This window comes from Mirounga leonina, unplaced genomic scaffold (assembly GCF_011800145.1).
Source record: "Mirounga leonina isolate KUSES-001 unplaced genomic scaffold, KU_Mleo_1.0 Mir_125, whole genome shotgun sequence".
Classification (NCBI taxonomy): domain Eukaryota; kingdom Metazoa; phylum Chordata; class Mammalia; order Carnivora; family Phocidae; genus Mirounga; species Mirounga leonina.
The window spans coordinates 21,974,937-21,989,575 of record NW_023270305.1 but is presented as its reverse complement, the minus strand read 5'-3'; the positions used below and the strand labels follow the sequence as shown (position 1 = coordinate 21,989,575).

At 45.3% G+C, this 14,639-nt stretch overlaps 1 protein-coding gene across 4 annotated transcripts in view; it reads right to left on the bottom strand.

Annotated features, from left to right (window-relative positions):
- Positions 1–14,639, bottom strand: part of CRIM1 (cysteine rich transmembrane BMP regulator 1) — a 186,129-nt gene that overhangs the window by 79,877 nt on the left and 91,613 nt on the right. The gene's annotated exons all lie outside the window — the stretch shown is intronic.

Genomic DNA, 14,639 nt, shown 5'->3' with positions numbered 1-14,639 from the left:
CAGAGGGCGGAGAGGATGACTCAAGGAGTTCCTGGGTTGACAGGAGTGAAAGCAAGGCATCCGAAAAAGAGACATCCTTGCAGGAAGTATGTGGGTATTTGGGTACAGTGCAGGTCAAGATCAGGGGAGGGTAACATTCCCAGCAGGGAAGAACTGGTAACACACACATTAATTTTGGTTTTGTTCCCCACTCCCTTAATTGTTTTGTTGTCCTATTGTTCTTTGGGTGTTTAACAAAATATGCATGTAGTCCACAAGTACCTCAATAATCAGGCCCAAGATCTAGTTACATTTATAGTTAAGCATACAATAAAAAAGGAAACAAACTTCAATTAAAATTTGCACCAAAGACCATGCAAGTCACTGGAAAGGTGTGAACAACCCCTCTCGAGGTGGGCCCTTTCAGCCTTCTTCCCAGTGGGGCGATGGTTATGCTGGGCACCTGGGAGAAGAGGGGGTTAGATAATTAAGGTTTTGCTGCAACCAGTGTTTCTTCCTATGGTTTAAGATAAACATTTGCCTTTTCTATGTGGGCAGATCTGTATTCCCATAAGACAATCACCTTACAGGGCTGGGTAAAGATGAACTGGGTTTTTAGTTCCTGCAAAGGTTATCCCATAGTCTTTCCTTTGTATGTGCCTTGTCACTGCAGTTTTAGGCAGATAATCCTATTCCTGTGATGTTACAGTAATGATATATCAAGTGTATTCTTGATCCTTTGTACAACTTCAACTCTTCGGTCTCTACAGATCAATGGGGCTAGGGGATTGAGAGGCCACGCCCTGATCCTGATATCTGCATGTGATTATAATGAAAGCAGCCTGCAAGAAGAGCTGACTAACCTTTGCTTCCACATCTTCTGGGATCCACCTTCCTCCCTGTTTCAGTGAATAATTCTAAATCAAACACCAGCGAGTATACAATGAACCAAAAAAATACCTCTTCAGATATCCTTCAGCCCTTCAGTGACCCGTCCTGGACACATATGGGCACTTATGTGCCAGGCTGTCTGCTAGGCTGTCAGAAACCCCACCAAGCTGAAAACTGTAACGGAGTCTGCCGTATGGCTTCTTTTTTCTCCTTTTACATCTGACCTGTTTCTCAACATTTAGATCTCTCCCTTGCTTTTGTAGAGATTCACAAAGGTTGTTTACTACCGTATATTACAGAAGGTCTGAAACTGCGCACAACTGCCTAGTAACCCACTTAGCAAAGGAAAACCCTTGATGCAGAATTTTTGCTTCTAAACCCAGAATGACTACATGTTCAAGTTCCGAGGATTCAGGTGTCCCTGTTTTTGCTGGCTGGTTGGCTCCCAGCTCCTTTCCCCTTCTGGGCTAGCCCCTTGGCAACCCTTCCTCACTTCTTGCTGTCTTTTGTCTTCTCACAGCTTCCCCTGAACCGAAGATGAACAAGTGTTGAAGACCATCAGCACCTTAATAAAGAAGGAACTTACTAAGAAACCAGAAAGGGTGAAAACCTGGGCTCACATCAGGTATCTATCAAGCAGCCACCTATTAGGTTGAAACTTTAGGGAAACTGTCATTTTCTTGTAGGTCAAAAATAGTCAAAGAGCAATTTCCTATAGTTCCACATAATACAACTCACATGGATTATGTTTTGACAGGTGGGTTTACACTCACTCTCTCACGAACGGGGGACTCACCAGGACCCTCATCTGCCACGGAAATTTATTATGTCTACAAATTATGTGAGTCCAGTGTAGTTTTAAAAAATTCTTTAATAAGATTCCTGTAGATTCCCTGGTTTACCTACACTGGAGGTAGCTATTCTTCCCTTTTACAGATGGGAACAGTGAGGCACACAGACTCCACAACTGACCTGAAAATAAATAAGGTTTCCTGCCCTGTATTTTCCACTAGAAGAGACTAGATTCTCTTCTAGCGAATCATGAAGAGGAAATGCTGAATTACAAAACAACTGAAACATGCAAACTGTTCTTCTGTCCTCACTACCTTTTCTCTTCATTTTTATTCTTTCTCTGTCCCTTCTCCCCAGTCTTCCTTCTGCCCTTTACCCCAGTGCCTAGAGAAAGAGCAAACAAGAAAATGGAGAAAACATGTGGAGCAGCAGTAGAGGAAACAGACTGACATACGAGAAAGAGACGCTCATGACATCGATGTCAACACTTACCGTCACTTCTAAATCGACCCCCCCCCCGACCAATTTCCATGTTCTTACCTGGCCTCCCCTCCCCTGGGTCTCTCCTTGCCCCTCACACCCATCCTATGGCCCAGTTCCTGTATTTCCGACATCAAAAGTCTTCAGCTGCTCCTCATTTAAGTGATCAGGTGCTCAGCCTAGGAGTCAACACTGTCAGGTCTACGTGCCTCTTCCCCCCCAATTCTACTCTGTGGTCTTTCTCTTCATTTTCCTTCCGCTCGGGTCACTCCTCTGTTCTCCACATAAGCTCTCACCCTGGCTGCCTTTGCACCACTTAGCCCTGCTCCCTCCTGAACACTCCTTATCCAGCTGTCTGTCCAGCTACCATCCGTCCTCGTGGGCCAACCTCAGATCACGGCTTCTCTAGGAGCCGCCAGATCCCATACTTCCCTTAAGGTTCCTCTCACTGTGCTTGTGGTGACGTGAGCGCGAATCTTACCGCAAGCTCTCCTTGCATCTACTATGCGTAGTCATTAGTAAGTATTTCTTAAATTCAACAGAACTGGAAACGAATAAAAGAGGGATAATAGTAACTAAACAAAAATACAGAAGAGAAAGGGAGAAGCAAAACACTGAGATTTCTATACCATGAACTCAAAAAGGCTACTTCAGGCAGAGCTATTTGCAGGACACCTACAGCAGAAGGGCTAAGGGCTTTTTTTTAAAAAAAAAAAATAAATAAATAAAATAAAGAAGAAGGAGGAGGAGGTAGCAGGAGGGGAAGAATGAAGGGGGGGAAATCGGAGGGGTAGACGAACCATGAGAGACGATGGACTCTGAAAAACAAACTGAGGGTTCTAGAGGAGGGGGGCGGGGGGATGGGCTAGCCTGGTGATGGGTATTGAGGGGGGCACGTTCTGCATGGAGCACTGGGTGTTATGCACAAACAATGAATCATGGAACACTACATCTAAAACTAAGGATGTAACGTATGGGGATTAACATAAGAATAAAAAAATAAAAATAAAAATAAAAAAAAATAACACCTTTATTGAGATAATTAGCATACCATAAAATTCACTCCTTTAAAGTGCAATTCAGTGGTTTTTATATTCATGGGGTTGTGCAACCATACTATCTAATTTTAGAACATTTTCATCAGCTCAAAAAGAAGCCCTGTACTTCCCATTCCCTCCCCCCTGGACCCTGCAACCATGAATCTCTGTTCTGTCTCTATGGATCGGCCTATTCTGGACAGTTCATAGAACAGAATCATACAATACGTGGGCTAAGGGCTTTGTAACTTCAAACAAGAAGCAACCTGTAGGTGCAATTTGCGGGAAAAATCAAGCTTCTAATGTTATCCTCAGTATTAAGATAACGATCAATCAAGGCACCACATTAATAAATCCTTGCATAATGTAATCACAGCTGCAGCCAGGTGGGTTGCTGAAGCTGTCTTTTTTTCTCTCGAGTAGGTATGGATTCAGCTTAGTGGGCATCTGAGCACCTGAGCAACAATGATGAACAGCGCTCAGAAATCATCTGAGCCCCTAGAGGGCACTCCCCTCCTTAGGAGACCCAGGCTGGCTGGTTGCGTTGGCTGAAAGGCAATATATACCGATGCTTTCCCTTCATGTCCTTTGCTTCCCGGACGACACAGAGTCCCAGGCAGGCATGAGTCCTAGCACAGCCCCTAAAGTGCTTGCAAGTCGAGCCTCTACTTATCTTTTTGAGCTTCCATGTTCTACGGGTTCCCCCACCTGCTGCACTTGAGCAACAAGGGCAATCTGCCATTCACCGAGTCTACTCACCCAACCAACCCTCTCCCCCAGAGCCACAGCTCCGAGGCGCACTCCGCCTCAACTCTTTTGCCGCTGGTGAATTCCACACAACCTTAAGACCACCCACCCTACAAGGCCTTCTTCTCTGATCAAAAAGCAGCCAGGATTACACTATATGTTAACAACTAACTAGAACTTAAATAAAAACTTGAAACATTAAAAAAAAAAATAGGCAACCAGGATATTTTCTCTCCTCTGACCTTCAATAGTACACATGGGTACCGGACTCTTGGGGCTGAACATGCTCATCCTATGAAATCAAAATCTTAACTGCCTCTCCTGTGAATTCCTCTAGTGCGGGGCAGGTCTTATTTGTCTCGTAAATGAACAAAAAAATGAGGATAAATCCAGAGACTCAGAGATTAAACCATGCATTGCTTTTACGGGTATAAATTTCAGACTGAGAGCTAATAGGTACAGCACTTTTCAAAATTAGCATGTGGAGGGCAAGACGATGGAACCTGTCTAGAATGCAGGTTCCAAGGTGCCACCCTCGGGGACTGTTCCTCTGCAAGTCTGGCGCAGGGCTCAGAATCTGCCTGCATCTCAAGCCCTCCAGGAGATTCCACTCAAGGGAACCCGTCCCCACGTTCTGAGCAACTTGCTCGCAGAGATGCAGGCTCTCAGCTGCCATGGCTTCATTTCCACTTCCCAGTAGAAAAAGCCAAGTCCAACGAGTTCTGTCACGTTAATAAGAATGATGATTCGTAGCACTTGCTCTCAGTCATTTACAAAACCTCCTTCCTGCCCCAGTACGGTTGCTTAGGAGTGAGAGACGCGTGGCGTGAAGACAGGCACCACAGTGACTGTGTCATGCCATCGTCTGCCAGGAAATGTGTCACCCCTGGCCAGCCACACTGGGAGGCAGGTTTCTCGTCATAAAAATGAGATGGCTGGAGCGGAATGAGCTCTTTTCTCACTCGAAAATTCCACGCTTCTGTTACTGCCGCTCGCCATCCCTTCCCTGCAGCAGTCCGATCCTGGCTCGTGCCTTTCCCTGCGCCTCCCGGCGTCCACCCTGCCCTCGGAGCAAATCACACGCCTGCACGCCCGCGCGGCCGGCTCCTCGTCCTCCTCCCCCACCCCCTTCTCCTTGCTGGCCCTCCACCGTCAGGCCCAGCTCATGGTGGGCCTGCTCTCTGAAGAAGCTTTCTGGACTTTTTTTTTTTTTTTTTGAGAAGGAGCATACGTACACATCTACAACTCTCTCTTTGTTTCCTACTAAAGAGGACTAAGCAATGCAGGAGAAGAAACGATAGGCCTGATGCCGGTGTCTCTAGATTCCTGGGCATATCCTCAGAACTGAAGTTAGGGCTTCACAATTTAGCTGAAGAATCAATAGTGTGCTTCACTAGAGTGACTAGAGACACCGTAAAGGAGACAAAGCCAGAGGGGGGCCAGAAGAGGCCGCAGGAGAGGAGTCCTCCTCGCTACTCCCACTGCTATTCTGCAAAGCACCAGAGTGCCCTGCGGTGGGTGCTGGGCGCCGTGCAGAGCGGAGGCCAAATGTTATTCTAACATTCCCCTACAATAAACTCCTGCAGAGGAGGAAATGTGGAAGCAACAAACCACCGAGGCCTCATCTTCCCCGAGCAGACCCATATCCCGGCCCACATCCTGGAGGGAAAACCACTCCATGAGGCTCTCCGCAAACAGTCCCTCCCAAACCTGCATGTACTCTGCACCTGACTGGATGCAGGAGGCCTTCAAAATGGGAGAAGCACCATCTGTAAATAAAAAAAACTACTACTTATAGGCGGGGGGGGGGGGGGGGGGGCGCTCCCTTTAGTTAGGAAATAAGGAGAAATGTGGAAATAAAAGGGCAAAAAGCACTTGTACTACTAGGATTCCATTCAGTGTATTAATGAAATAATTGTCAGGAATGGAAATTATGATGACACATAAAACCTACTTCTGTAAAAAGTAGCTACAAGTTTAATTAAATTCGATACACTATTTTTGTACTGATTAAATTTTTTTACCTCTTTTCAGGAATTCAGAAGTTAAAAAAAAGAGAGAGAGAGGGAGAGAGATACTGTAAATAAAACATCCTAAAATAAATGGGTTTCCCTCCTGAGGGTCTAACTATCCTTATGGAGAACTGCACTCCTTCCTCGGGAAGTTTCTTAGGATCCCAATTTTTCTCATGGCTCACCATAAGAGATTTGCTACTCACTCAGTAACAAACCCTTAGTCACTCTTTCTCAAGCTAATTCCTGCACGATGTCCCTGCATTTCCACCCCCCGGGCAGTTACACACGCGTGTTACTTAGCCACACAAGCACCTGGCCCAGCTCTGAGGATCAGGCGCTTCCTTCCAACAGCTGTCGCCTCTCGATTTCACAACCAGAAACTGCAAATTCTTCACCACTTGCCCTTTCGGAGACAATAGTAAAATCAGCCCGCATTGTTGTTACGGTTATGTCTTGTTTTTTCCTGTGGGGAGCAATCAAAGGATATGCTCCAATACACAGAAGATATAACTTGAGGGCAATGAGGTAAAATATTCCTTTGCATTTCCAGTATCAGTCATAATGACAAAGTCTACTGTAGACCTTAATAAAGTCGTCACTGTAGCCCTTCTCTTCTGCTGTTCTCAAGGGGCAGATGATTACAGCGCCCTCAAGGTTGGCATGTGGCTCAGGAATCTTATCTTACAGTGCCAAGTTGAAAGAAAAGTGGTAGAAATGGTAGGAAAATGGAATCGATAAGCCCACATGGTTCCTCTAAGATTGGTAGTCACGTGCTAGAACCAGGCTCCACAGTAAGCAGGCAGGTTGAGGAGGCAATGGCTCTTCACACACGTCACCAGCTCAACGTGATGGCTAAAGAAGAGAGTCGGGACAGTTCCAGAGGGCTTCAGTCCTGGCAGCCGAGGAACCAGAGTACGTGCCCAGCTGGAAAGACTCCCCTGTGGGCCTGGGCCCCTGTTGAAACAGGAGAGCTGGGACCTGGCGGGCATCCTGAACCACCCTCCGTGGGTAGCCCAACAGTCTGACAACGACCGAGTCCCAGGAACGGAAGGCTTTCTGCCTTCGCGTCCTCAGGTCTGGGGGAAAGACGCTGGCATTTGCTCTTCGTGGTTGGCAGGATGGGCTCGGAGAGTAAAAGGGCAGGAGTGAGAGATGCACGGAGGACCGGTGAGCAAGAGGAAGAAAGAAGGGAAACCGGCGCGGCACGCTCTGGGAAGGAGGACTGGGATCGGATGTGGAGAGGAAGTCTGCACAAGCAACATAAGGTAATCCCATCTCAGAGCTGGCATCATGGACTACATCGGAACCGGGTGCCGTGGAACATGGAATCAGCTGATGTATGAACATACAATTGTTTCCGAATGATCTGCTGGGTGAGTACAAGCAGGGGCACTCAGCTGGGTGGGGCCGGGGATGCAAAGGCTTCTGGCTCTCAGTTCAGGGAGTTTAGTTTAGGAAGGAGTGGGATATACAATCACAAATGAGAACACAGTGGGATGTGAACTTCTCCGTTTCCTCTCCGCAGCACGTGAAGAACAAACACCAGAGATGTCAGGACTAACCTTCTATCTGAGAACCTGAACAGCCGGGGTGGCTAACGTGCCTTGGAGCTCCCAGAGCCACCTGGGGCCTGAGCTGCTGCTGACCTAGCGTGCATCGTGAAGCATGCGTCCACTTGGACCCGTGTGGGCTGTCAATTCCCAGACCTCTCATCCTTGTCATCAGTGCGAAGTGCAAGATCCTCTGGTTTCCTGTCCTCAAGAGCATTGCTCTGCTTCTTGGGGACTCATTCTTCCATTCCAACCTCTCTGCTTTCCCCAACCTTCCCCTTGCAGACAAACTCTCAACATCTGAACATCACTGCAAAGCGTGCTACTCAAATCAGTTTTGACACTTACCTGGCTTGACCCCAGATGGTATTTCCTTACAGCTGTCTTTAGTGAGACAGTGACTTCCCCCACACTCACTTATTCACCTGGGCTGGAAGGGAGGTCAACTGCCTCCGAGCTGACCACATCCTCCATGCTGTCACTTTCCTCCCTCATGCAGGCCCCCTCCCTCTCTGTGGCTCCTGTCTCCCCTCCATTTCCTAAGGCGGGGGAGGTCAGAGAATGCACTTGGACATGAGGACAACCTTAGGTTTGAGTTCTCGCCATAAGGAGCTTATGACCTTGGGCAAGTTATAGCATCTCTCTTAGCCTCACCTGTGCTTTATCTAAGATAGGGATGATTAAAGTACTCCTATCTCCTGGAACTGCTCTGTGAACTAAATAAACTGATATATGAAAAGCACCTAGGACAGTACCTGGAACAGAGAAGCGCTCACCACCTCTTAGCTATTTTATACAATAATTTGGGAGGCCTCCATGTCTATGTGGACGAAGCACTTTCAACCCCCCGATCTCGCCTGATCTTTTGGAATCTGCGTCTTGCACACCAGCTCCTCGCTCCTGAGGCCACAGCACTCTAAAATCTCTGAAGCCGAACACCTTACTCACTGATCACAACAGTTCATGCTCCTGGTCCTCCCATGCCCATGCTCCCACCACCTGACTCTCAGCCTCCCTGAGACCACTGTGCCCCAGAAATCTTTCCCTCTTTGCCCCAGCCTGGGCCTCATCCTGACTGTAACTCCTTAGCAACACAAGCCCAAACCCAGCGTTTCACCTGAGCCCTTATCTTCATGTCTTTAAACTTCTTGCCCCTTTAATCTCCATCCACATCTGGTCCTTCGACACCAACCCCAAGTTAGCTAAACCCAGAGAGGCCAAACCTGAATGTCTTTAGGAGTCAGGCAGGAATCCTGAAAGAGTAGAGGGCTATTGTGTAGACAACTCAAGAAGGTCTGTTCACTATTCATTCCATGATGAAATGCACAGTCCATGTTGCTACACCTCCCCATTGCTCAAAAGAAGCCATATTTTTACGTGAAGCATGCCAGTTTTAAAATGTAAATAATTAAAGATGAGGGGGGGAAAAAAGTGAAGCAGAGAAAACATGTCTTGGGGTCAAATTCAACCCCAAGCCTGCCAAGGGGCCAAGTGCAAACTGTGATACCAACCAACCACCTCCCTGTCTGTGTGGAGACCCCAACTATTGGTGGCTGCTGGAGGAAAGCCCAGTTGGGGCAGGGAGCTGTTCAACACCTTCAACACTGAAGTCCCTCCTGGGCCTAACAGTCCTCCATTCCCTCCGAGAGTCACTTCCTCCATGATGCCTTCTCTGAGGAAAGGCCCGAAGACAAATGTCTGGAGCTGTGTGTGTGTGTGTGTGTGTGTGTGTGTGTGTGTGTGTGTGAAGGGAGGCTGTGAGTGGCTATCAGGGGGCAATGGGGGTGCAGGTAAGGACATTCCAGGAACAGGAAGAACTTACACAAATTTGCAGAGGCAAGAAAGAATATAGTGTATTTAGGTTGGAGCAAAGGGCTCAGCCCACCAGGAGCATGTTACATGTTGGGGTGGGGATTGGGAGAGATACTGTAGGGGGACTTACAGGGCGGGGAGTGGAGGGGAAAGACTAGTGAAGTAGCCCAGGGCTGGGTAAGAAGGGGCCGTGTGCACCACACTGTGACACACATCTTTAATTGAAAACAATAGTAAAGTAATAAACCATCTTAAACAAGTGATGTAGTCCTGAAAAGGGGTGGTTATTATCGGAGCGGGGGGGGGGAATCAACATTGTCATGAATTCCATTTTTCTTGAATCATAAAGATAGAAGGGATTAGTGATACTGTTTTAAGCTGGAAGTCACATGAAAAGTTTAAAACTCAATGACCACAACAGCCTAGAATGCCCTTTCCTCTTTCTCCAGCTGGTGAACTCTGACTCATTCTTAAAGACTCAGCTCAAAAGTCAAATCCAACAGTTTTCCAAATCAGAATTAGTATCTCTTTGCTCTATGAGCTGTTTTTTTTTTTTTTTTGCACACTTCTGCTAAAGCATGTAGTACTTTAAACTGTAACGATTTATATGTGTTTGCCTTCCCTTTAGACTGTAAGCTCCTTAAATCAGTGTCTACATCTTATTCCCACCAGGTAACACAATGTCCAGGACTCAATAAATACTCAGTCATTCCCTGAACAGACCAAACACACAAAGGGGTTTTGATGCTAGGACTCGATGCAAATCAACTATCTATTAACTTAATTAAAAGCAATTATTGAGTATTTATTTACCTGTGCTCAGCACTAATGAGAGAGAGAGACATATTAAGGAGCATCCTTGCCCTCAAAAATACACAATCTAATGTCTCAAGAAGTATCATTAAGAGTCTTCAGGAATCCATGACCTAGTTACGGTAATCAAAGTACTTGATCATATCATAAGAGCCATGACATACAACTTCTTTCCTTTAAAAAAAAAAAAGGCAAAGTCAGGAAAGGGCAATTTAAGATGCACTTGTCTGTGTGATATATTCACAGATTAAGTGAGCATCAAGTTCAAGAGAAACAAGCTGTCTTCACCTTCATCTTATTTGCAGTTAAGCAGTTAAATGTCTACTGGGCAAATATAACCCTGAACTCTCTGAAAACCGTGTCTACACAACAATGAGGAGCCCTGTCACTTACATCCAATGTACAGGGGCAAATGAACAGTAAAATACGATGCATGAAATCTGCGGGTGCTTCGGGCATTTCCAGAGGAAGGAGGATTTCTAACATTTTAGATTTGCTTATTAGTCACGTGAATAGCTTCACAAAACCTTTTTGCCAAACTGTCTGGAGCTGATGTATTTGCCTGTGTCATGATGATGGTAATATCAAATGAGGGTGGGTGGGGAAAGTCCTCTGAGGTTCAATATTATCCATGCAGTGCAGTCTGCTTTCCAAGTCCTATGAACTGGAGTTGAATTACTTTCTTTCAGTGAGTGTCAGAGGGCCAGGTATTCAATGTCTGGTGATGACCAGGCCAAACTGTAAGCCACTCAAAGAGAGCCTTCCGCTTTGTTTCAGGACTTAAATACAAAAGAAGACTGGACAGTGGTCATTTTCACGGCGAAATGCAACAGGCGTAAAGCACTAATATAGGAAGAACAGGGCTTAACACATCTGAAGTGAATTATTGACAAATTAAACTCTCTACTAGGGAGATAGTTCATCTCCATGGACAAGGGCTTTACTTCTAGGAAAGCATATTTTCTTCCATCTGGGGATAAGTCCAATAACAACATGGAATTCCTAAAATTATTTTGTTTTAAAAACATCAGAGTTTAATATAGACTCTGGCTTTTTTAGTTATGAGTTGACTTGCTCTTTTGGGCCAAACATTACTGTGGCAGAGGGCAACAGAATAGATGTTCTTTTCTTAGTTGAGAAGGAAGGACTTCAAATAGATTTCCAAATTTTTTTCTGGATGTGTTTAAAAACAGAGGGAATGCTACCATGATAGCATGTCAAGAATCAGGAATGTTTTAGATCTGAGCTATGCTAATGCATATTTTACATATTGTACAATTTAATTTTACAACAGTCCCAAAAAGCAGCTGGATAAATTATCCAAATTCAAGAGAACATCCAAAAAGTGAACTGAATTAGAGAAATCTGTCCTAACAGACTAATCTTACAAAAAAAAAAAAAGTTATTAAGTGCCATCTTCTTTGAGACAATGTCTTGGGAACAGATGGATATGATAATTAATTATAAGACTCTTAATTTGATGAAGTCCTTTTGAGAATGCCTATTTGGGGACAATTTCCACTGGCTAGCTTGTGTAGGCGTGATACAAGCAACTTAATTACCTAGCACAATGTTAAAAGCATACACATCTATAATAAATATCATTTGATGACCTAAAGAACTTAACACTGTCTCAGAGAAGAGCTAAGAGTGCTCTCTGAGCTCTGAGAAGGGACCTATCAGTTCCAAGCCACCCTCAGGAAGTATCTGGCTTTGACACGTGTGTCTGGTTGGGCTGATGTGTCCTGTGTTGAGAGTCTTGCCCTCTGTGTTCCTGGCCTTGCATAATCCTCCCACCCACCACTCCCACCCCTCCAACACCATCCTCGAGGCTTTGACTAGCAGAACAATAGACGGAGGCTCTGGAGATAGTTGGCGGAGGAGCTCTGGAAAGTTCAACCACCCACGTGTATGTACATTAGCAAACAGGAAGCTAAGGGACTCCTAATACAGTCACTCCAAAACTACTACTCAGAAGTGGACAGACGAGTAAGAAAATCCACTGGGTTCCCAACGACATGGGACCTGTATGATCCCAAGATTAAAAACCATACGCAAAGAGGGAGGGATGTGAAAAATTATAATCAGCTTTTCTGTATGTGTGCTTTTTGAAGTCCTTGATCTGAGTTTGGAGCTACAGATGGCAAATTACTTTACAGCTTTTTCTTAAATTCATTTCCATTATTTGGTAGAAAGCCAGTCTGTTAATCGATTCTTTTCTTGAAGGCAGATCACTCTCTGTGTGTTCCCTTCTTATTACCTTCCAAAAAGTCTGGAACTTTCTTGAAGCTGGAAGAGCTGATTCTGTAAGGTGTTGAGCTCCTTCAAGCCTAAGCCACATCTTACTCATCACCATGCCCCACACCAGACCAAGCCCAGTGTTCTCGGTCTTCCATGAGGCCCTCAAGGAGTCTCTGATATTTTCAAAGCTGCACCTTGTTTTTACTCACCGCAGCTTTGCGGTTAAATTAATTTTTATTTAACTCAAGGGCTTCTGCTGAACGGAAGGGACAACCTGCCAAAGACTTCATTCTGACAGCCTCATCTGGTAGAGTCAATGTCAGGCTGTGAATTCTGGAACCCCAGAAAAGAAAGCTCCTTCTCTAAAAATCTCTATGCATCTCTTCATAAGAAACAGTGTGACGGTAATCTACTAAGAGTCTATTATCATAATACAATGTAGCATCAACAAGACGGGTTTTTCTCGAGAGCACAGGGAAACCAAGATTGAGGAATGGGAATGAAGCATCCTAGATTCTCAACCCAAAGCAGCCGAATACAAACATCGAGATGCTACAATGAAAGTAAAGGAAATTTATGACTTTTGTTCTGGTCATGGGCTGTGTGTCTGATGTATCCTCCAGATACAATGGGGTTGGCATCCTTCCTTTTATCTTATTTCTCTTCCTGGAATCACAGTGTTTCAAGCTGTTATGACAGGGCATGAGTGGGAAATGGTCTTCTAAGGTCAACGTCTTAGAGAAATAAAACTGAGGATCAAACAAAGAGAAGGGGAACTTAATTCAGTAGATCTTTTTTTATTTTAACAGTCATAGAAAGAAACGGTCTTCTCATAGAGTCAGGAATAGAGAAGTTAACGCTCCTGTACCCATATAATGCTGGGTGTGGGTGTCTGTGTGCGTACACAAGTTAGAGTAAAGCACAGAAAAACCCCGTAAGAATATGGAGGAGCTGAATAAAGAGGGATAGGGAGAACAGACGAAGATAAAACCTCAGCGAAAGTCAAGGAGCAAGAGCTGGGGAGAAGCAAGTACAAACATGGTCCGGGAGCCAGTGAGCAGCCACGAGCAGGTTGCAGTTCACGCCCGTGAGCGTGTGGGGCTAGCAGGGTGCGACGCACATCACATCCTCCCCCAACACACCCAGCAAAGCAGGCTGACAGGCAGAGATGTCCACCTTCTACTAGAAAGCAATTTAAGAGAGTACACCCTTTTTTTATGGATTCAGCCTTTGACCAGATATTCTCCAATCCTGCTATGTAAGGGACTCTCTATTTACAGATGTAAAAAAAAGAAGCAACTAGCAATATTCCATTAGCCACTGACCAGCAGGTCATCTACTTAACTGGATTATCACCCGGCTTTCACAATTCAACCAGTCTGATTACCCTGATTTAAGTCACTGGTCTTATAAGTTTATTTCATTTTGCCTTTCCTAAGTTGTTTTTCTTTTTTTTTAAAGAAAATGAAAAAAAAGTGAATATAATTGTTTGATGACTTCATTTAGACTTTCTTCCCTTCCTATTACTATGCAAACCATGTATCTCTCCCAGTATCTTGTGAGTCCTGGAATTTTCTAAAATGTTCCTTCTTTCTCACCCAGGAGTTTCCTAGCACCAGTGGCTTGGGTTCTTTCCCCTCTCAAGGGCTTGGGAAAGTCAAAGAACTTAAAGGTAGAAGTTACTTCTGAGATCATCAAATCCCTCTTCCCCTTTTTCTCTCTCAGGGAAGAAAACAGATGCAGACAATATGAGAGCCTTGTCCAAATTCATGCAGAAGTGGGCCTAGATTCCTGCACACAACCTTTGGGTGCGTGTGCTCTCTGCATGGCACCAGGTGACGTGTGGAGGAACATTCCTTCGCTGCTGAACAGTTTTCTCCCGTGCACACATTTGCTCATGGACTACAGTAACAAAGGGAAGTATAGCACATGGTATGTTAGGTTAAGTGGTGGGGCCAGGCACAGGTGGGTGGGGAGTGAGCTCAAAGCCACAGGGGACAGTGAGCCTAGTGGCTTGTGCTCACACACCCTGCTTCTACCACTCACCGGGCAGGACCCCTTTCCCGGTTCACCAAACTCCATCTCTGAAACAGGAGAGCCATATAACCTGCCACCCAAGGAGGAGCACTATGATTTGGGTTTGTCTACATTTCCAGGGGAGCCGTACCTGGAATGTAATGTGCTCAAGATATTCTATTATATTTTTTGGTAAAGACCAAAGTCACATATTAGTCAACATTTTCGCTAACAGATAATCTAAAACTTTTAAATGACTGGATAAG